Raw genomic sequence first — 24241 nt, forward strand, 5'->3', positions numbered from 1 at the left:
TTTCCATGGTAAAAATTACTTTAAAAACTAAGTCCTTAAATAACTTGGTTTCATATAATTATTCATCTTTAAATAAATGCTATTTCTTATTTTAAAAATCTTCCTTCTTTTCTGTATGTCCTGGTCAATATTCCCAACTGACTGGAAATAAGGGCTATCATAGGCAGAAAACTGCCTAATTTTGCAAATGAAATTGAAGCAAAGTCAAAGTCTGGCAAATTGTAGGTACAGCAACACCATAATGCAAATTCAAAACAAAAACCCTACTAGGTTGTAAGTATTACATTCCAAGGCATTTGCATTTTATTTACTTTGTTTTTTTGCGATGGAGTTTTGCTCTTGTCACCCAGGCTGTAGTGCAATGGGTGCGATCTCAGCTCACCATAACCCCTGTCTTCCGGGTTCAAGCAATTCTCCTGCTTCCGCCTTCTGAGTAGCTGGGATTACAGGCATGAGCCACCACACCTGGCTAATTTTGTATTTTTAGTAGAGACATGGTTTCTCCATGTTAGTCAGGCTGGTCTCACACTCCCAACCTCAGGTGATCCGCCCACCTCGGTCTCCCAGAGTGCTGGGATTACAGGAGTCAGTCACTGGCCATGACTGGTATTTGCATTTTATAATCTATAAAATCTTAAGAGTTAGGTTTTACCTCCCAAACAATTCAAGAATACTTTCTTCAACAACCTTCATTTCACCAGTGTACTGAGCTTGGATGAATGGAAATAATAAGAAGCTCGCTATACCACTAGATGCTCTTTGACTTGAAACCTGCCACTTTTAAACTTTTACCCAAAAGAGATGGTTTTATAAAGTAAAAAGTACACTTTATTAATAAAATGTTTGGTTTGGAGAGAGAAAAGTACAGGTTTGGAGAGAGACTATATAACGAAATCCCAGTTTTCAGAATCAAAGGGAGAAGAACAAATCTCTTGACAGTGGTGATAGATGTCTCCAGAGAAAGACCTCAAGGCACCTACTGACATGGATCCTTCCCTTCCCCCCAAACTATCTTTGTCTGTAATGCCTCAATTTTCTTCATTCCACTTTATTCCCTGCTTGAAACTGAACTTATACCAATTTACATTAATTTTTAATTCACACATTTCATTTCTAAATGCAGTTAACTCTTGAGAGGTCATGGGGTGCACACATTCAGTCACACATTAGTATGAACTAGCTCGCCATCTGCCACCCTGTGCACATCTCTATTACAGCATGAGCCACGTTGCGTTTTCATCGTGCCCCAGCAGCAAAGAAGAGGGATGATAGAAGATCAGAGAAATGCGCAGAGAGGCCAGTGGAAAAATGTACTCATTTCCAAAATTTGCCTAAAGGTGGCCATTACTTCACAAATATTAAAGAGAAAATGTTTGGCACCTACTTCTCCTCCCTACAATAACACATAACCACCGCCCCCCCAACACCCCTCACTACCCACTCCAGAGCTCAGGCTCCTCTTAGTAAAACTATAATTCTTTTACGTAAGTTGACATGGGGTGTTTTTGGGGGGTTTTGTTTTTTTTATTTTGTGAGACGGAGTCTCGCTCTGTCACCAGGCTGGAGTTCAGTGGCGCAATGTTGGCTCACTGCAATCTCCGCCTCCCTGGTTCAAGTGATTCCCCTGTCTCAGCCTCCCAAGTAGCTGAGACTACAGGCACGCACCACTATGCCCGCCTAATTTTTTGTATTTTAGTAGAGACGGGGTTTCACCATGTTGGCCAGGATGGTCTTGATCTCCTGACCTCGTGATCTGCCTGCCTCAACACACACCTGTAATCCCAGCTACTCAGGAGGATGAGACAGGACAATCACTGGAAACCAGGTGGGAGAGGCTGCAGTATGCTAAGACTGCAAGATCCTGAGACAGAGAGAGACTCCATCTCAAAAAAAAAAAAAAAGAATTTACCTTCAGTGCATAACTGAACTTTGTAAGCCTCACTCTCCCCCATCACCATGCCTCAGAAAGATTAGTATAATGTCATCAGGAATAATGTGAAGGATTGAAATCAAATGTTAACTGAAAAAAAAATGTAGATCATCACAAGAAGATTTAAGTAAAAGAAAAGGAGGCAAGAGAAGTTTGCTGTACAATATTATCAAAGCTGATTTTATACAACTCAGTCTTGACTAAAGTGAAATAAAATGAAAAGAAGACAACTATAATATAAAACTTTTGCTACGATCTCTATACACACTGGTTTTCCAAGCCCCACCTCCAAGTTTCCAGTGTAATCATTTGTTGGTATGTTTGCACCTTCTATTCACTCGGTAAACAAAAGGATCTAAGGTTTGTCAGAGAATCAACAAAATCAAGCAATTGCCTAATATATGTGATGAAGGAATAGCTGGGTATCATTCTTTTCAAATGCTCTTCCTACACTTTACAATTATTTTTATGTGTTTACTTAGAGGGCAATAATCTGTATAAACTCTTTCACCTAGCTTTTTGGCAGGCTATAACAGCAAAATGATGTGAGATCAGAGGCATCCCTAGACTACAGGGCATCATTCGTTTATTCATTATTTCAACTTATATCTACTGACTGTCTCTTCCGTGCCAATCAGGAGGAAAGTGTGACTCTCAACAATAAAGATAATAAAAAGTAAATGATTTAGTGGATTAGTAAATAACACATGCTATTTTACAAAAAGAAACAGAACAAAGTAGGCAGGAGTGGGTAATAGCGAAGTTCAGAGCGGATTTTAGTATTGAATAAGGTCAAGATTTAGACTCATTGAGAAGGGGACACTTGAGCAAGACTTGAAGAGGCAAGAAAATTAGCCAAGCAGACAGTCCGGGGAAGAGCACTGCAGGCAGATGTAACATCACAGCAGAAGCCTACGGCAGGAAAGCAGGGGCAGAACAGCAAGGAGGCCAGTGTAAGCAGGGCAGAGTGAACTACAGAGAGCAGAGTCAGAGAGAAAGTCAGAAAGGCAGTGGGGTCTGCAGATCAGAGGACCTACTGCAGATGTTTGAGCACTAAAATGTCAACTGTTTTATTCTTTAAAAGAATCATTCTGGTGAATAGAATGAAGTATGGAAGGCAAAAGAAAAAGTAGGGACAGCATTAGGAGTTCCCACAGTAATCCAGATGAGATAAAATAATGTCTTAGAACTGGTTGGTGGTAGCAGGAGTAGACACAGGGTTCAGACTGTAGATACAGTTTGACGATTGAGCCAACGGAAATTCAGGAAAGATGAAACGTAAGACAGACAGAACTCAAGATATCTTTAGGTTTTTCGGTCTGGAGCAACTGGAAGGATGAAGTTGCCATTAACTGAGGTGGGAATGGCTGCAAGGGGACCAGGAATAAGAAGAGCCCAGCTGGGGACATGATCAATTTGAGGTGCATATTAACGTCAAAGAGCAGATGTAAAGTAGGCAGCTGAATATCCAAGAGCAGGGTTTGAAAGAGAAATCTGAAATGAAAATATAACTTTTGGAGTTGTCAGCATAAAGGTAGATATGTAATGAGACCACCAAGAAGCAAGTACACTAGAAATAGGTAGGTTGAAGTCAACTATTGCAAGTGAATGGAAATAGAGGCAGTGGTATTCAGAGTATGATTGTAAAATTGGGAATTGCTTTTGGGTGAATTAGAAAAATATGCCCCTTCTGGACAGATATGTTAGAAAACTGTGTCATTTTCTGAGTAGACACAGCCCTGTAAGTGTTAGCAGAAAGGCCCACACTTTGCTCAGCGGAGGGAAGGCTATATTTTGTCTCCACTCAGACCCTCAGCGGTACAATATGGAGCAGCCCATATGAGACATCCTGTTACCTCACCCAGCAACACCCACTGTCTGCTTAAGAGTTCTTAAATTCTCTTACTCTCACCACTATTGGGCCTCGGTGATTAACAGCATCTGCTTTAAAGTTAGACTGCCTGGGTGAGAATCCAGGTTTTATTTACTGCTCACTGGTGACTTTAGATAAGTTACTGATCTTTCCTGAACATCAGTTTCCTAATCCATAAAATGAGAATAATAAGAGTACCCACCTGAAAGGGATCTGAAAGATTACATAAGAAAATCCATATAAAATCCATAACTTGGCCCATATCTCTGATATCTAGCAGGGGCTCAACAAATGTTAGCTGATATCATCATCTTCTTTTAAGTGAAAGAACAGAATCTACTTGTCTACATTCAGATTAAACCTCTCCCTCATCTATAGAGCTCATAATTACTATTCAAGAGTGCTTTCACTCATTGTTTTTATAACAAAAGAGTTTAAAACCGAGCTTCCCTCTGGTACCTCAATTTTATTGGATTTCTTGACTTCAAAATCACTTCAAAATCAATAAGGCATATTTCCTACATGTGCACTAATTAGAAATGCAACATGCCTAAAGTACTCTTTAAAAAAACAAACACACACATTCCTAATGCACAACAGCCTCCTAAAGGATCTTGAAATTGAAATCAATTCCACAGTAGTACATAAAAGGTATGCCCCAGAGTTAAGGCTACAATTGTTAGATGCACTAAGTATAGGGAACCCCAAGAGCCTGTACTTTTTATTTTCTTCGCTTCGAAAATCTCTGAATTTCTATAGAACAAAACATTATGTTTTAGAACAGAAAGTAAATATCATTAATATGTTGAGATCAGGAGTTCAAGAGCAGCCTGACCAATATGGTGAAACCCTATCTCTACTTTTTTTTTTTTTTTTTTTCTTGAGACAGAGTCTCACTCTGTTGCCCAGGCTGGAGTGCAATAGCATGATCTTGGCTCACTGCAGCCTCTACCTCCTGGGTTTAAGCAATTCTTCTGCCTCAGCCTCCCAAGTAGCTGGGATTACAGGTGCCTGCCACCACACTCATCTAATTTTTATTTTTTTTTTTTTGTTTTTTTTTTTTTTTTTTGAGACAGAGTGTCGCTCTTGTGACCCAGGCTGGAGTGCAATGGCGCGATCTGGGCTCACCGCAACCTCCACCTCCTGGGTTCAAGCAATTCTCCTGCCTCAGCCTCCTGAGTAGCTGGGACTACAGGCACGCGCCACCATGCCCAGCTAATTTTTTGTATTTTTAGTAGAGACGGGGTTTCACCACATTGACCACGATGGTCTCGATCTCTCGACCTCGTGATCCACCCGCCTTGGCCTCCCAAAGTGCTGGGATTACAGGCTTGAGCCACCGCGCCCGGCTAATTTTTATTTTTTTATACAAACTTTATAAAGCTTATTTGAGCATTTGAAATTCTTATTAAACCTTTAGATAGCTATCTTATTGATGTTTTTTGAAAAATGATCAAATTGACCATCCCCGCAAAATGATGTTTTATGAATTTCTTATGAGATGATTCAAAGTTAATTAAATTAAAAAAAAATTGTTTACTCTAGCCATAGTAACCAAAATTAAACATGTTTCCTCACACATACAACCAAAATGAAAGCTGCAAAAATGGAGAAAAAAAAAAACACCTCAACCAATATGAAAACAAAGAAAAACAGCAGATTCTATATTTAGATCTTACAATATTATAATCTTATAATAGCCTTCTGATCATGAATGGCTGGTCAAATCTAATCTGCCTCTTTAAAAAAAAAGCAAAAAGTCATAATTCAATTTCTGACTTACCTGAAAAGTAACATTGTATATGAGAATTTCACAAGATGACTTCATGACCCTGACAGCATACCATTTAGTTATTCTATAAAATGTTAGTTCACACTAAAAGCTCACCCTATATTTCACAATGATACATATTTTTGAAATTGCAGCTACAGAGAAAGGACAGAAATGCCTCATGGTTAGTTACTCTATGTAGCAATGGCTTCAAATTAAGGACATTTTATACCATACAAAAATTAAGCCAAAATAGAGACCCATCTTATATAAGCTCAGCATGCATGAAGGTTACTTATATATTTTTTTAAAAGCCATAGAACTAAATTAGTCAAACTGAAGTCAAAAAAAAAAAAAGCTAATCTAATATATGAGACAACAGAGAAGCTTTCACTGAAATATCAGAACAACAATAACCTTCAGCTAGAAAAGGCATCAAGTTTAAGCAACCAGGGCAGAATTAAAGTGTCCTTCACATACACTTTGAAAGTGTCAATGGGCTTCTGTTGCTGCAAGTCCAGTGAGCCTATGGGTCATCCCATTCCATAATATTGTAAAACAGTTCAACCATATATGAATTCTCATAAGGTCTGATATTTTTAAAAAGCAGAGAACAAAAAGAGAATGGGAAAGGTAGTAGAATTCTCATCAAACTCAATGTGAAGCCAAAAAATTTCCATTTCTTCTGTGTTCTCTGTTTAGCAAGAAATAAATAAAAGTCTGCTTCTCAGAATAAAGAAAATGAAACCAAAGTTCTTGAAAACACTATATTCATTTTTCTATAAATCAATAAATACACTTGGGAAAACAAATAGTATGTAACTGGGGAATTTCAGTTTCTTCTGTCTCCTAGTTTTCCATTCCATAATACTCCCTGAAGAGAATTTTTTAAAGTCTCTGCCAGAATCTTTAAATCAACCATCCAAGTTCATTATTTGTCAATATTTTCTTAAAGTTTCTCCAGGAACACTGGGTAAATAGCTCTTAATCCTACTTAACTGTTTCTTATCCCACATGTTAAGTATCCTCTCTACAGGAAATAGATGACTTTTCTCCCCTGGCTTCAAAACACAACCCTCCTGCTTCTCTCCAACCATTTAGAATTCAAGAAACAAATGGAAGCAAACAACAAACATTAGTAACACTAGAAATATCCAGTACACATGGACTGAGAACACATTTGGGGACGTGGTGGGCAGACTAGCACTTTGCCATGGAATTACACAGCAAAAAAAATATGGAAAAGCCACAAATACTCATCTTCACTCATCTTTCATAGCAAGAGATCAATAGATACTATTTGAGGTTGAATGCAATTTCTCATTCATGGAAAATTATGTAAATGACGTTTAACCAAGTAAAAAGCCTCCCAACGTCATTCATAATAAAAGAAATCAAATTATAATACATTGAAATATCCTTTCTCACCTTTCAGATTAGCAATTATCAAAATTTTGGTAACAAACTCGTTAGTAAGGCTGCAGAGAAACAAATACACGTATACCTTGCTAGTGGATATTTAAAACATTATTCCTATGGAGGGAAAATATGCAATACATATATATGAATTGTATATGTATATGTATGTATTTAAACTTTGACTCAGCAATTCAGTTTCTAGGAATTTACCTCAAATATAAAAATAAAAAGTGATATATGCCCAAGGCAATTAATTGCAGCAATTTTGGTAAAACAAAAAAAAAAAAAAGAAAAGGAAGAAAGAGAGAGAAGAAGGGAGAAAGGGAGCGAAGGAAGGCAGGAGGGAAGGAAAGAAGGAAGGAGGAAGGGAGGGAGGGGGAAGAAGAGGAGAGAGAAAACTATGGTATATCCACACAAACAAGTACCACATAATTGTGGAAAGAAATGAAATTTTGTCTACATGCTTGAATGGAGTAATCTGCAGTCCACCTTGTTAAACGAAAAAAGCAAAGTACATAGGAGTATTTATAGTATACTACCTTTATGTAAGACAGGCTGTACTACAAACGCCTTTGTATTTTTCCTTATACTTTCATAAAGAAGTAGTGAAAGACAAATGGAAAACAAATTAAAATAGTGGTCTTTTAGGAGGAGGGAAGAAACAGAGACAGAAGAATGCTAGACTTCTCCCAATGTACCTAGTTTTGGAATTTTGACTTTGAAACCATGTAAATGTGCCCCATAATTAAAGAACATTTAAGTTACAAATCAATCCCAAAAAATTAAAAGCAAACAAAAGAAAATAAACTTTAGTTATATTTCAAGTTAGCTTCATAACCACACAAAAATGAAGAATTTCAAGTGACTTCAAAACATGATATTTTTACTCTAATCTTTAGAGAGATATCCTCTAAGAAGAGTATCAAAGTAATCTTAAACTACATTTAGTATTCTTATAATTTATGTGAGCATGTGTATACATGCCTTTGTATACATAGATACATATACATATATACATACATACACACACATTAGGATAAAGCAAATAAATAGTATAAGAAAAAGAAAAGATATAAATATAAAATCAGGCTAGGTGTCGTGGCTCACACCTCTAATCCCAGCAGTTTGGGAAGCCAAGGCAGAAAGACTGCTTGAGGCCAGGAGTGCCAGACAAACCTGGAAAACATAACGAGACCCCTATCTCTATGAAAAATATAAATCAAAAATTAAATTAGCCAGGTGAGGTGGCACATGCCTATAGTCTTAGCTACTTGGGAGGCTGGGGTGGGAAGATCACTTGAGCCAGGAAGTCAAGGCTGCAATGAGCTATGATCACGCCACTGCACTCCAGCCTAGGCAACAGAGCAGGACCTTGTCTCAAAAAAAAAAAAAAAAAAATTCAAAAACTAAACGAATATTTATTTTGTGGGGGAGGGGCTGCCACAGCTGTTGACTTAGACACGACATCAGAGGACTCAAATACCAGCTTCCCATCGCGGGTCTCGATCTTCACAACCATGGCCCTGGTGAATCATTTCTTATTGATCTTATTTTTAACAATGAATAAAAAAGAACCAAATGATTGTCCCTGGGTCATGATGTTCATATCAGAAGACAACACTGAAAATCCTTAGCAAATCTGAACTGCTACCCTCTTGTCTTTTTTCAATACTGCTGTGTGACAGCAGTGAGTTTCTAAGCTAGTTCACTTAGACAAGCCTAGGTTAGTGAGTACAAGGCCCAGAGTCCAGAGTCTTCAACATAGTAGGTGTCTTGTGGGTATTTGAAGATCAAAGCACATTACCAAGTCCTGTCTCTGATTTCCTTCTTTCTACCCAACAACTGTTTTTACCACTTAGATCAATCCAGTTAATTTTGACCTTACAGAAGTTGAAATTAAGTTAAATTTACTGCTAGATTAAAAGCGTGCAAAGAAGGAAAGCAGCCAATCCCATTTACAACAATTTATTTTTTTTAAATACTAGGACTAGTATTTATACATTTATACAAAATCGTTAAATGTATTTTATTTTAAACATTGTCTTGATCATGTCTGTTCTAATATGTAGTGATCGTCCCACTCCTGGTTGTTTCCAAAAAACTAAGTTTGTTTAGTCTCTTTTCTGAACTAACAGACCAAATTGTTTTCTGGATACTTGGGGCCACATTTATATTCACATAAGTTAGTGTGTGGGTTAACAGGGCAGCAGTTCTTTACTTTTTTTCACCAAAACACAAGTGACATTTAAAGCATATTTAATATTCACAATCCAGCATACTCGCCTCACTCCAGACTGCCACCAAGGTAAGGGAAGCAACTGGTTTGCATGAAACTCTACCGTACGATTTCTGAAACCCTCTATTTTCTTTCTAGAAGAAGGCAAGGAATAAATAAAGAATCATTCTAGGTATCTGAAAAAGCAATCTTTTCTCATTTACCTTAGAAAAAGCCTTACAACTTTAACTCCTTGCTGCCTCTTAATATGTGCTCTACCATATTGAATATACAAGTATAAAAAATCATCAGTTCCTTCTTATTTGCTTTACCAATTCTCTGTTTAAAAATATTTAAGTCTGCATACAAAAACTACAGGGAAAACATCCATGCACAATTTAAGTTTAAAAGCCCATAAGAGCAATTAAATTGTTTGCACAAATAACCTACTTGCTGTACAATTTTTATGTCTAAAGTACGTAAAGTTTCTAGTATGCATACTCAATCAGTATAGTAAGAGCTCAGTTACAGAGTAGGAGTTTTTAAATGAGCTGATGTAAGACTACTATAGCTTGGGCACTGGCACATGAGAATTTGTTTTAGTGCTATTTTTAAAACCACTAATAAACAGCAGACTTGAGCCTCTGCTCAATTGAATCTGCCTGAGTTGTGAAAGAAAAAAATGTGTAAGAGAACCACATTTTTATCTAAATCTGAAATGTCTGCTAATATACTCAGAAAAGTAGACATTTAAAATTGGAGCTTTCATGAAATAGTCTAGAGTTTAGTGTTACTGAAAGGAAAATTAGTTATAAACGTAAAAAATGCACAACGTAATAGTTTCTATTCATCCCATTTTACAGAAATAATGTCCTTTCATTTCCCCCAAAGTTATCTAACCAAGCAACAGATAATCTATAATTACTAGGATTTGCATTATAGCAAAGTTTGATTTTTAAAAGTTTGACACTCCACTCACCTACTGCAGGACAGAGTATTGCCCATATACAGATACTAAACCAATTGTCTAAGCAATTTCTTGTATTTAGAAATTCAGTGCCACTATCATGGCTCACAATTTGGCTTATGATGCATCTGTAAGCAAACAGCCTGACAAGCACCCTAGTGTATTTCAGGATGACTGACAGGACACAGTGGCTCAAGCAAGAAGGGGGGATGGGTGCTCTTAAAGCAACATGCCAGTGAAGAATAACATCAAACAGCAGAATCAGACCTGAAATTGTGTTTTTCAGATTTACAGTGCAATAATAATACATTATCCGCTATCAACTTCTAAATATAATTTGCATGGTCATTATGTACCCAAAACACTGCAAATCCCAAAGTAGAATTTTTGACAATTTATAAAAGTAGAAAGAAAAAATATAAAACAGTCATGCTATATGATACTTCCCTGAAGCAATCAAGCTTTTAAGTTACTTAAGATAATGCCTGTTATTTTTAAAAGAAATTAAATTAGGCTATCCACAGATAAGCTATTCTTTCTTTTCCTCACAATATCAACTTTTATTTTAGATTCGGGGGTACTTGTTCAGGTTTGTTATATGGGTATACTGCATGATGCTGAGGTTTGGGGTACAACTGATTCCATTACCCAGATAGTAGGCATCGTACCCAATGGTGAGGTGAAAAAATCAGTTCTTAGCTCACCGTCAGATTTTGTCAATAGCTCTTACAACAATAATTTAGGAATAAATAATGAAGGTAATTTAAATACCTTGAATTAATCAGAATTGTTCTTGAGGATAAAGGCAAGAGATTCATGTATTTTTCCCCCATTACATTCCTTCCCTGTGACCTACTTCATGATTAAAATATAGACCAAAAGATTAGGAAATTCCAATTGTAGATATTTCCACATTGATTTCACTTCAGAAAACATTTAAGTAACACATTGGCTTCATTCTTCACATTTACAATTTTTTCCTATATTATTTCACAATACTTTGTACTGCTCAATCCTTTTATAATTAATAGAGCAATTATCGATAATTTAAAAAACAAACAAAAAAGCCAAGTCACTCATTTTTAAACACAATCCCTCATTTAACCAGCAGAGGGTATTATGAGATTCTGAAAGCCCACGTATTGCACCCAATGACATGTAGTTTTTATACTTCAGCTAGGAACTGGGACACATCATCTCTACCTTCCTTAGTAATTGTGCTTAGAAATATCCCATTTTATTTTGCCCATATCAATTTGACTTTAAATCCCAGATTAGTGCCTCTCATCTGAATCAGACTACCATTATTTCGTCCTCTATCTGCTCCTTCAGCTGCATCCTCTGAAAAAAAGCACTAGAAGACCAAGAAGTGGAAATTCTTCTTATGGAAAGACTTCCCACAATCCTAAATTCTTCTGGGACAAACAGACAGTGATCTTACATAAAGATTCTAAGCTCCATTAGAAAATCCAAAACAAATTCTGAAGAAAACAGAACTAAACTAAAAGATAAAATTCTTCAAAATTATATGATACTTGTAAACTCTTTAACTCATATATTAATTGCCCTGTTTAATATTTGCTAAATTTTCATTACATATAAGAAGCCACAGGCTAATTTTTAAAGAGATATATACTGTTGCTACATTATTATATTTCTCATAAGTATGCAGTATTATGACTAATGAAGTTCCCATACAATTGACAGGTTCTTTATTTCACAACTTAATACTCAGTATGGAAAGACATGGACAACAACATGCCTGATTTATTCTAAAAATAAAAATTTTACTATCTAATTAACTAAAATCATTAACTCCCACAAATTTATCTTGACTGAAGATTTTAAAAAGATTTTGTTTCTCTGACACCATTAAGGCACAAACATCAAGTTAATTAAGTTAACTATGGCAAAAGTAAAAAAACAGGTTCACAGGGCAATCTCTTTTTTCATGCTCTCAGACTTGTCGCTAACGACATATCCTCTATGCTAAAGTACCAAATTTTCCAAAGAGAAAATAAATGTAAATTCTCTTCCTCAATTGCCATTCAAAATAAGAAATTAGTGGTTATTTTCCTTTTAAGGGGAATTCTATTTCTGATAATAAAAGCAAGCTTTGAGTTCTTCATTGAAAGAAACTGCTCTATAAGATCATTTCTCATACTCAAACGTGGCATTTTCTTTCCTCATGTAATAACTAGCAATAGCCAGGTAAATATCACATTTTACATTTGGAAATAAAATATAATACCTCTTAACTATATTCTTTTATGAAATTTTATATCTTCAATTTTCTAAACAGATATATTTGCTGTAACAGCAAATAGATACTGGGACTTTGTTCTCAAATTAACTTATAGGATAAGCCACTATTCAGAAGAAAACTGAAAAGTCACTTTTGTCAGCAATTTGCTTATCCTTTTTGCCAATCATCCACACATTTTGGAACATGTATATAAATAATGTTGTTGTCATTTCTAGCTAACCACGTAATTCTACTTTACTTTCCAACTGTGAGTTTGGTTCCTGACACAGGCTCTCCTGAACTATGTCTCACTTAGTGATTTTCAGTTTCCCCAGGTGCCTTAAGAACCTTCATCTAAAGACCTCATTAGTCTCAATTCTATTTGTAGATTTTTTTTTAATTAAGGATAATGCTTAAGGGGAGAGGGAGACTGAATAAGCAGTGAATAGATACTACTTACTTTAAGCTAGGTACTTAAATAGATAGTACTTTAAGTAGTATCTATTCGCTGCTTATTCCTTTTTACTTTTAGCAAAAATGCCTCCATATATTATATGCTCTATTTGAATTTTCAATACATTTTATATATACAGTAGTCCCTCCTTATAGACAAGGTTTGTGGTCCAAGACCCATAGTGAATTCCTGAAACCACAGATAGTTCTGAACCCTATGTGTGTTTTTTCCTATACCTATAAACTATGATAAGGCTTAATTTATAAATTAGGCAAGAAACTAATAATAATAAATATAAAATGGAGCAATTATAACAATACACCTGCATCAGAACTCTTGCGCTTTGGGGCCAGACTGTGACAGCACATTTGAAAATCTAGATGGCCTCTGAGTGACTAATGGGCAGGCAGCATAGACACCAGGGCATGCTGGACAAAAAGATGATTCGTGTCCTGATTGGGACATAGTAGGATAGCACAAAATCTCATTGTGCCACTCAGAATGGCACACAATATAAAACTTATGAATTGGTTATTTCTGGAATTTTCCATTTCATATTTTCAGACCAGGGTTGACCTTGAGTATCTAAAACCACGGAAAATGCAACAACAGATAAGAGGCCTACTATATTTCCTTTTTCTTTTTATTTCTTTTCTTTTCTTTTCTTTTCTTTGAGACAGAGTCTCACACTGTTGCCCAGGCTGGAGCACAATGGCATGATCTTGGCTCACTGCAACCTCCACCTCCTGGGTTCAAGTGATTCTCCTCCCTCAGCCTCCTGAGTAGGTGGGATTACAGGCACCCGCCACCATATCTGGCTAATTTTTTTGTATTTTTAGTAGAGATGGGGTTCCACTATGTTGGCCAGGCTGGTCTCAAACTCCTGACCTTGTGATCTGCCCACCCTGGCCTCCTAAAGTGCCTACTGTATTTCATTTATCTTCAAAACAACTTATTACTCCCCTAATTATTGCAGTGGGCTCTTAGTAGGTAATATTCACACCAATTAACAGGTATAGTGCAAGCTCGGACTCTGACATAGGTTAGGTATGCTAAGTTTGAGGTGCAGTGGCATATCCAAATAGTTACGTCCCATGAGCAACTGGATATGGAGAATCCATGAACTGTGGAAAAAAATTATGCCTAGAGATGCAGATATATTAACTTGTCCATCCATGTTACACTCTAATCCATAAGAGTAGATGAGCTCTCCCAAGATTAATTATGGAAGGAAAAAGGCAGCCACATTACAAAACAAGTACAATGAAGAAAATGAGAAGAAATGTCATAATAAGAATAGTAAGAAATGCAAAACAAATTGAGTTCAAATTCAAACTCACTTTATTCTCTTTGGCTTCATCCACAATGACCCCAACTTACCCTGTTTTCCTGATGTAAAATGAGACCTATAAAACTTCTATGAAGAGTAATTACTTATAAAATTACACATAGAATATAAAGGAATGCTAATTACCAGGTCAAATAATTCATTAATCAATTATCATTATTTTGTGAAAAGATATTTTTCTCTTTGTGAAATTCTTCTTTTCTAAACCAAAATGCCATTGAATTTTAGAGGGCTGTTGTGAGAGACATCAAATAGATTGCCTCTCTGATTTTTAAATGAATAAAGAATTATTATGTCCACACAGTTTTATTTAGCAAATTGAATCCAGGTCATCAATGGAAGTCATCTACTCTGTCCATGATAATAATTTATAATTGGATAGCAAGAAAATGTGGTCCTAAAATGGAAGTATGTTTAGAGCTTCTTCCAAAGTTGCAATATGCTTAATAGATAAAATTAAAGGGACACTAACACATATTAATACACTTGAGTATTTTTTTAGAAGAGGGGGTGCAGGATGGTTAAAGATAGAATACCAAACTAAACACAAACAAATGACAATAAGAAAAAATAGAAACCTCTGTGTCTTGTTCCCACGTAAGACTTATGGAGTTGTGCCAATCTGCTTCATTCCAGAGCAGAGAACCACTCAGTCACTGAGGCTATATTAGAAAAAGAGGAAGGAAATCCTTTTCTCCCACACTCTCCATTTCCAAAGATAATAACAGAAAACTAGAGAGTGCTGGACTTCAGTATCAAGCAGCCGTGTTTATTCTACTCATGTCTTTCATTGACTCCCTAAGTCTAGTCTACTGATTTTGCATGATAGAGCAAAATTAATATACCTACAAAAATAAATAAAATCAATCTTGTAAAACTTGTAGTATCCCTAAATTTTCCAAAATATAATTGCTGTAGTCATTAAATTAAAACTATAACATCATTCCCATCAGGTCATCAATTGTATGCAAAAGAATGAAGCTTATCACAGAGAAAGGTAAAACAATTAAATTCAGTGATACAGCAATGAATCACATTTCTTTTACTTCAAATGATAACCCTGCCAAATCAGTCTGAGTAGCCCATACACACACAGCCCGAGCCAATCCACTTTTCTCCCCCGGGTCTTAGATGCACAGAATTAGACATAATCAACCATGTTTCTCGCTGGTGGTACTAGTCCATGAAAAGCCTGTTTTAGTTTTTGTTTTCATAGTCTATGTTCCCTGTCCTCAGTTTCATTCCTCTCGCTGCTTCTTATGGCAGTTAATGGGTACTTTTCCAATTAAACTTCCATAAGTTTTTTTTACATATGCTATACAAGTCTACTACAACTTCATATATGTATGGATTTTTAAATTTACAAAAATAATATTGTATTTCCCATCTCTTTCTACTTCTATTTCTCTTTCTCTGTATCACTGAATTTTTTTTGGGGGGGGGTCTATGTTGGACTATAAAGATGTGGCAAACACCGCATGTTTGCTTATGCAGCACATAGTCCCAGCCTTGCTCTCCCTTATCTTTCTCTGCTATGGAAGCAGGGCATTTGATTTCCCAGCCTTCTTTGCAACTCGGAATGGCATGTGAAAGAATTCTGGCCAATGAGACGTAAAGCTTTTGCTTTCCCCATCAAAAGGACATTAGCATCCTTGCCATGTCTTCCTTATCTTGACTGTGGTAAGGTGCCTGGAAATAAAACAATCTTACTGCAAAGCTGAAGAGGAAGGATGACAGAGCAGAACTATTGAAAGAACTTGGGCCCTTGATAACATCCGTTATTAACTTCTTACCTTCAGACTTCTTGTTATTTGATGAAAATGAGTTCCTAACTAATATAATAGATTTAGTTTGTTCCTTTACTTTCCATTATGTAGCATTCTATCACACGCATTTATAAATATATTTTATGTGTCCATATCACTAATCAAGTACATTTCGGTAAAAGCCAACTCTTTGCTATGGCAAACAATGCTATAATAAACATTCTCATACATATCTCTTTGTATGCCTATGCAAGAGTCCCTCTGGTGTATATATGGGCTGAATTGTATCTCCTCAAAATTCTGGTGTTGAAGTCCTAACCCCTAGTACCTTAGAATATGACTGTATTTGGAGATAGGTCGGTTCAAGAGGTGATTAGGTTAAAGTGAGGCTGTTAGGATGGGCCCTAATTCAATTCTACTGGTGTCCTTCTAAGAAGAGGAAGTTAGGACATAGAGAAGAAAAGACATCAGGAATGTGCACACAGAGGGGCGACCATATGAAGAAGGTGGCCATCTGCAAGCCAAGGAGAGAGGCCTCAGAAGAAACTAATCCTGCTGACACCTTGCTCTTGGACTTCTAGCCTCCAGAACTGTGGAAAAATAAATTTCTCTTTCTTAAAGATCCCAGTCTGTGGTATTTTATTCTGGCAGTCTTACCTAACTAATACAATTCAGAAGCAGAATTTCTGGGTCAGAATGTAAGCATTCAACTTCAACAAATATTGTCAAATCGGTCTCCAAAAAACACCACCAGCAGAGAATGTAAGTTCATGTATCCCCACCTCCTCACCAACACAAGATATTACATGACATTTCACGTCCCACCAATGTAGACATGCAAAGGAGTTCTCACTATTGTTTTGATTTGCACTTCTGATTACCAGTGTAATTGCTAATCTCTTTTTAGTTGATTAGTCAGCCACTCAAATATCCCTTCTATGAATTGAATTGCTTACTTGTATTCTTCACCTGTTTTTTTTCTCGGTTGCCTGTTCATTTCTTTACTGATTTCAAAGAATTCTCTATATGTTGTAAATATAATCCTTTGTCAGTAACAGTCCTTGAAAACATCCTCTCCTTACTTTATATGTCCCTCTTTGTCTAGGAAACGTTCCCTTGAATATTCTACCATCTGTATATGAAAGTTCCATTTTCTTCACAACCTTACACATACTAGGTTATTACCATACATTAATATTTACCAGTTTAATGAGTATGATAAAGTATCCTATTGCTGTTTTAATGTGTCTTTACCCAGTAACTAGTGAAGAAAACTAAGTTTCCTTTGATTTATTTATGGGTCATTCCAGTTTTCTTTTCTGTGCATTATCTTTTTACATATCATTGACCCTATTGGATTGTTCCTTATTTGATTATTTATGTTTTCCTTATTAATTTTTTGGATTTTTTAATAAAATCTTATGATAAATGACTTTTGTTAAATGGTGTATGAGTCAACTATTTTGACAATAACATCATATGAAAAAGAAAACACCACTGAGTTTTAGAACTCGGTCTTAGAACTCAGTGTCCTAAGAACACATTTATTCTTTCTTGTGGATTTTCAGAAGAAAATATCCTCTCCTTGAAGATTGGCTAATACAGAATGGACCTGGCTTAGCTTGCTCCAAGCTGTAGTTTTGGGATCCAGAACTGCTCCACATTTTTGTCATCTTCCTTGGAAAAGTAGGCCACTTACAGCATATTCTTCTCATGAACAGAAATACAAGAGGAGCAAATGGAAACATCCAGTCCCTCTTGAGGTGAAGGCTCAAAATTGGCACTCTGCCTTTTCTGCCCACGTTCTAATGGGCAAAGCAAGTCATATGGACAAGTCTAAAATTAATGGAGCACTGAAATACACTCTGCTTCTAACAGGAGGAATAGCAAAGTCACATGGCACAGGGGATGGATATAGGGGGAGAGAGAGGACTGAGAAACAACAATACAATCCACCTTATGTGGATAAATGTAAACATACCCTGTCAGTTGGTAGTTTTTGTTTCTTTTTATTTTTTTCAGTCTTTTTAATTTAATTGATTTTTGGCATTAATGTAATAATTTCAGTATTTTACTTTATGGCTATGTTTTTGGGGTCTTATTTAAGAAATTATGTCCCATCTTAAGATCGTAAGTATATTCTCCTATATTTCTCTCTAGAATGCAATCATAGGGATCAATAACCAATATATTTTAAATTAGCATATGCCTAAATGTAAGATTATATCATATGAACTAAAGGCTGAGGCACCCAAGTTAAATAATCAAAGTTAAAAACATTTACCCAAGGATGACTACTCATTTCAGGTGAATTTTTGAGCTGGGCCTTTAAAATATATCAATGATACAGGCTGGCAAAAAAAAGAGAAAGACCCAGGAATTGTAAGAAGTCACAAAACTTGATCACCTATTATAAACAGATCTTTATTAATCTAACCAATGTGGGTATATTCAACAATGCAAAGCACGAGAACGCAGAAAAATATCCATGGTCTTCTGAGGTCATGCCGTTGGAAAAAGAAAAAAGAAACTTTCATAGAACTAAACAATTATAAAATGATGTATGTTATGATGTCATATTTGAAAAAAATATGTGTATATGTATTAACAGCAAGGTCCACTTCAATCGTTTTAGGTAAAAATGAGGTCACTCCTATTTTCAAGCTAAAACCACTTTCCAATTGCCAGACTGGCAGGGAATCCAGCAGCTCTCTTGTCTCTCAAATTGTTCAAAAATTCTGGGGGTGTCTCCATTCACATGCCACAGAAAAAGAAAACCAGAGAAATGGATTAGAATACAAGTGGGCTCTGTTGAAGGCTGCTGGCGTTCTGTTCCTGGCACACAGTTTACTGATGGAAGCTGATTCCCGACAGTCCAGTGAGGCCCTTTCTCCTGCTGCACTCTTACTGCTGCTGCTGTGGGTCCTGTGAGAGGCCACAGTGATTTAAGACAAGCATACCATTTCCGCATAGGTATGGCAAAGAACTCACGCCTTCAACGTTTCAGTTTACTAAGCCTAGTGGCTGAGTCAGGAGGGCCTTCCAGTCAGTTACACATGTGCCGGAAACAAACTCTCCTCGGGTAACATAGGCCACCAGGGGAGTTGTAGTTGAGGGTCTTTGGTGTTCTTTCTCAATTGCAAATTTTAATCAGGACTAATTTGATGCATGGGTCAGGGGAACTCAGTTCCTAACAACAGACACATTGTAAAAGGAAAAAGTCCAGGTCTTCAGTCTTCTCCTGTCTGAAGGCTCCCAGACTCTACAAATTTACTCCAGTTGCCCCAGTGCTGACCAGCTCTGCAGCTGAAACAAGACTAGAAAGGGCAAGCTTTGTCAAGTTAGAAAAAGACCCTTTCACACCAGTATCTGAGATACAAAAGGATAATGATCTCATTAATGTTTCCAAACACCGGGGGAAACTTTCCCTTACCTTAAGGTTCACAGATAAAATATGAAATGCCCATTTTGCATTTCAGATAAACAAAGAATAATTTTCTTGCATAAGTGTGTGTCCTATGCAATATTTGGGGCATACTTTTACACACACACACACACACACACACACACACACACACACACAATTGTTATTTCCTTGAAATTTAAATCAACAGTATGTCCTGTATTTTTATTTAGTAAATCTGGCCACTTTACCTTATCTACTTCATGAATTACAAACTGAGGAAAAAGGGAGCTGAAACTCACTTGTGCCTAAATTTGCAACAGCCACAGAGGCAGACCCTCACATCCCACCCATGTAACCTCACGTCCTATCAATGACTTGGGGCCAGCACAGCCAATCAAAAAGTCAGCTCGCACCCCCCTACTTCAAAGCAGCTGCTTTTCAGGTAGCCAGGGGTGTTTCCTAGCCACCTCTCCGCAATACATTTCTAACTACACTCAGCCAAAAGATTTTGATTCCCAGAAATGCAGCACAGGATGAAAGAGAACAAGGAAAGAATGACATATTGTACTCTGGTATGAGAAAGCCCCAACAGAGAAGGCAGACACAAGAAAAACGCAGGCAGAAGGGTATTCTGGAGATTAGGTTTTATGCATCTCTTTCAGAAAGGTGACCGAATTGCTTCAAATTATCTAGGGTTAAATTCACCTCCAAGTAGAGAAACAAATAATAGGAATAGGAGAAGAGTTGCCCCAATGGAAATGTACCTCATGTAGCCCATAAACTTAACAAGATACTTACCCTTCGCTTTATGATTTGAGAGAATAATTCTGTGAAACCAAAACTGATAGTGATGCAGCTCAAAGGCTACACATACCTCATTTATGACAAACACCAGACTACATATAAATCTCATGTATTTCAAAAATAATAGAAAAAAACAAAATTTTTAAATTGTGTAACATAAAAGAGGAAGACACTTTCTTACCGAAGTAAGGGAAAATTACCTCCAAGACAAAAGAAAATCTAGAATACATCTATGCTGTGTTCTCAGTGAACTACCTAAAAAATGTAAATTCTAGGAAAGAAGTGATGGAAAGGCTAAAAAGAAAAGAAAGTTGACTGAAGTGAGAGGTCAAGATAAAAAGACACCTGGCAAGGATTTAAACATTCAAAAATCTGTCAAAACCAAAAGACAATAAAGTAATTAAAATCTGAATCATTTCTCTCCTTCATCTCCTGCCTCTCTACCAGCAGCTTCATCATCTTTTGCCCTTCAGAGGGCAAAAGAAGCAAAGAATGGAACTGCTACCCTGGATTTAATTATTACCAACAAAGAATGATACGTTAGAGAAGTGAAAGTGACAGGAACCTTAGGGAAAAAACATATCATCTTAGAGTTCATTACAGCCAAGAGAGAAAACACAAAGCAAAGTAAGACAAGTATCTTAGATTTCTTAGCTGTTGAGAGAAAATATAAGAATGATCCAGAGCCACAGACTTTAAATGAAAGAGAGGTCAAAAAATGTAAGCCATTACTACATCACATAGGAGGAAAAAATGAGAGAGAATGTATACTCATCATGCTATGCAAGGAGCTTTCTAAAGAGCTAAGATGTTTGAAGAACATACAAAAGAAGAAGGAAGAGGGTAAAGGCTGCATGAACACATCCTTGTAGTTTCGGTCTATTAGGAGAGTGGTATAAACCTAGGATGAGCAAAGACTTAAAAACAACACAAAAACTTTTAAGGTTGTGTTTGAGGATGGAAGGACAAAAAAGTCGCAAGTCCCCTCCTCCCCCAGGCAGGTTCTATAATATTAACACATAACAGGGAGAAAGCAAAATGACAATATTTTTACTTTACTTTCATCTTGTCTCCCAAGGAGAATGGTCTCTAAAATGAAAAGATGGTACCAACAATCTTGAGAAGAAATTGATAAACAAGAAAGGAGAAAAGATAGTAAGAGAATGCTTAACAATTTAGATAAATGTCCATTTCTGGGTATATTCTATCAAAGCAGGGTTTCTCATCTTCAGTACTATTGACATTTGAGGCTGGATAACTCTTTATGGTTGGGGGCTGTCCTGTGTGTTGCAAAATGTTTAGCAGCATCCCTGGCCTCTACCCACTAGAAGCCAAAAGAACCTGCCCCCTAGTTATGACAGCTAAAAATACCTCCAGACATTCCCAAATGTCCCCCGGGAAGCAAAAGCACCCTGAGTTGAGAACCACTATTTTACAGAGCTCTGAAAAAAATATATATGTTATCGCAGAATTCTTGCAGCATCTTGGCATAATAATGGAAAATGAGAGTGGTAACATAATGTCGGGAATTGACAAATGTTGTCTAATATATCAAAAGGTAGAATTTAAAAAGTAAAACCAAATTCTATCTTGGTCTCTAGAAAAGTATCAAAATATTATTAATTAGAAAAGAACAATGATTTTTTGCTACCTTGGTATGGATTCACTAAGAGCCACTCACACTAAACTAACTTAATTTTCTTCTCTTCCTTTTTCTTCAAAATCATTGCTAAGAAGATAAAATTGGTTTGACTCAAATATATCTTAAATCTTTTGTGAAATATTCTTTGCCAAGACAAAGAAATGTGAGCTATCTCATACACTGTTGGTCAATGTGAATAATGGTAAAATCTCTTTGGAAAGCATGCTGATAGTATTCCTAAAATTTTATATGCACAAATTCTTGAACAAACCAATGCCACTTCTAGGAATCTGAACACACATACAAAGATGCATGTCACTAACTACAGAATTGTTTGTAGCAACATAAGGTAGAAACAACCTAAATGTGCATCAAAAGGAACTAGTTAAATAAATTGTCATATATCCTTTCATTGGTGTGACTTTATTATTAGAGGGTCAGAAAAGCCTTAAAAAAATATAGAGAATTTAATTAGATGTCATTTAAGTAACAGTAAGAGAGATATTAAAAATATTTAACCCAAACAGCATGGCTCAGGCCCCAAGCAATCAGAGCTTAGCCTGGAGCTGTCTTGGAAGCCTCATCCTGTACCAAGTGTTTCAGTTGCTGGGTCTAGGAAAGGTCCAGGGGGTTTCAAGCAGAGGCCAGTGGAGGAAAATCACTGGTGAGGGTAAGGGAGAAGTACAAAAGCATTTCATATTTTAACAATCTGTATGGCCTCACTAGGAAGTATCAGTCCTCACTAACAGATAAAACAACATTAAAATAATTCAGAATAACATGGAGCAATAAATTGATTGAAATAGAACTCAGATTTCACCAATCAAACATGGCTTGGGTAAGATTTTAGAAGGTCACAGGAATCAGAATCTTCTAGGAAAGCTGTGATGGCGCTTCCTGTGTCCAGCCCAAAAGCACCAAATTGTAGAAACCAGTACCTCTGTATCACTGTCCAATCTTCCCAGCTGCATCATCTTTGACTGTCTCTCGGGCTCTCCTGCAAGTCTATGAACTACCTAACGTCATTTATGAAACTCTTGTCGCTTAAACCAGCTAGAGTAGACTTTGGTTATAACCAAAAACCCTGGCTAAGGTACCCTTTACTAAAATAAATGTGCATATAACTTTTTTATTTTAAAAAAGTTAATTTTTAAAAGAGATTTTTTTTTAAGACATGTGGGCTGATTACCGAAATAGATCTGAGGAAACACTTGGTTGAAGAAATAAATCCAAAAGAGCAGCATAGAGATCTAGATCCCAAAAGCTCATCTGAATATTAGCTGTGTATCAACCACCAGAGGCACTTCTTAAAAATACAAATGTGGACCCGTATCAATGGCTCACTTGCTTATACATAATAACAAATTTTTTAATATGATGGAAGGAAAGAGGCCATTTATGATACCAACCAACATTTTAAAAATACTGACAGGTAAACAATTTTAAAATTCTACTGAGCATCATAAAAGAATTAAGTAAACTAAAAAGTAATGTATAGGCAAACTGAACATTACAAAAGTGTTAATTCTCCCTGTTAAATGTCCATCGGCCACATGAAAAGTTGATAAAGTGTTAAAATTCATCTAGAAATAAACATGCTTATTGCACAGGCAACCAACAGTGTCTATCACAGACTATTTGATTTTTCCTAGATGTAATATGTGATTACATCTAGGAAATGAAAGGACAAAAAAGAATAAGGAGAAGAATTATTCCTTCCAGTTATTAAAGCATATTACAAAATGAGGTTATTTTAAAAATAGGGATTGGAAAAAATAGGAACAAATATTAATAGAACAGGAAAGACAGCTGAGAAATGGACTCCACTATAAACTTAGCTTATGTTAATATGGCTTTCAAATTATCAGGAAAAAGAGTGATTCTTAAATAAATTATCATGGATCAACTGAATAAACGTTTAGGAGAAAAATTAAAAATAAAGCTTACTCTCTGCTCACTCTTTTGCCCAAATTGAATTCCAGATGTAGCAAGAATTTTAAAGTTCTGAAAGTATGAATATATAAGTTTATGTATAATAAACTTACAATAACTAAGTAGAAATTTTTATGTATAATAAAATTTTAATGTATGTATAATAAATTTATAATAATTAAGCAGAAAGCCCTTTCTAAGCAAAACTCAAAACCCAGAAGCTGTAAAAGAAAAGGTTTAAAATTTTGACTACAAAAATATTTTGTTTTCTATATAATTCAAAAATAAAACAAAAGTCAAAAAATAAACAACAAATTATGGGGAAATACCTTGAACAGGCAAAAAGCTAATTTGCTTAATTTACTATGGTGGGATAAAAAAAATGACTCAATAGAAAAAATTGGGCCAAGGATTTGTAAAGGCAATTTATATAAAAAGAAGTGCAATGGGCTAATAAGTGCTTAGAAAT

General features: G+C 36.1%; 1 protein-coding gene across 6 annotated transcripts in view; it reads right to left on the bottom strand.

Annotated features, from left to right (window-relative positions):
* CTNNA3 (catenin alpha 3) overlaps nt 1-24241 on the bottom strand; it is a 1773069-nt gene that overhangs the window by 1721191 nt on the left and 27637 nt on the right. For 2 of the 6 annotated variants that reach the window (XM_074382304.1, XM_003928684.4), the window contains exon 1: nt 10188-10329. The exons of 2 other annotated variants lie outside the window; for them this stretch is intronic. The gene's annotated coding sequence lies outside the window, so the exon portion shown is untranslated. Of the gene's footprint in view, nt 1-9276; nt 9364-10187; nt 10330-24241 lie in introns of those variants that run through there. 2 more of the 6 variants (XM_074382305.1, XM_074382306.1) reach the window with 2 other exon arrangements.

This window comes from Saimiri boliviensis, chromosome 12, assembly GCF_048565385.1.
Source record: "Saimiri boliviensis isolate mSaiBol1 chromosome 12, mSaiBol1.pri, whole genome shotgun sequence".
Classification (NCBI taxonomy): domain Eukaryota; kingdom Metazoa; phylum Chordata; class Mammalia; order Primates; family Cebidae; genus Saimiri; species Saimiri boliviensis.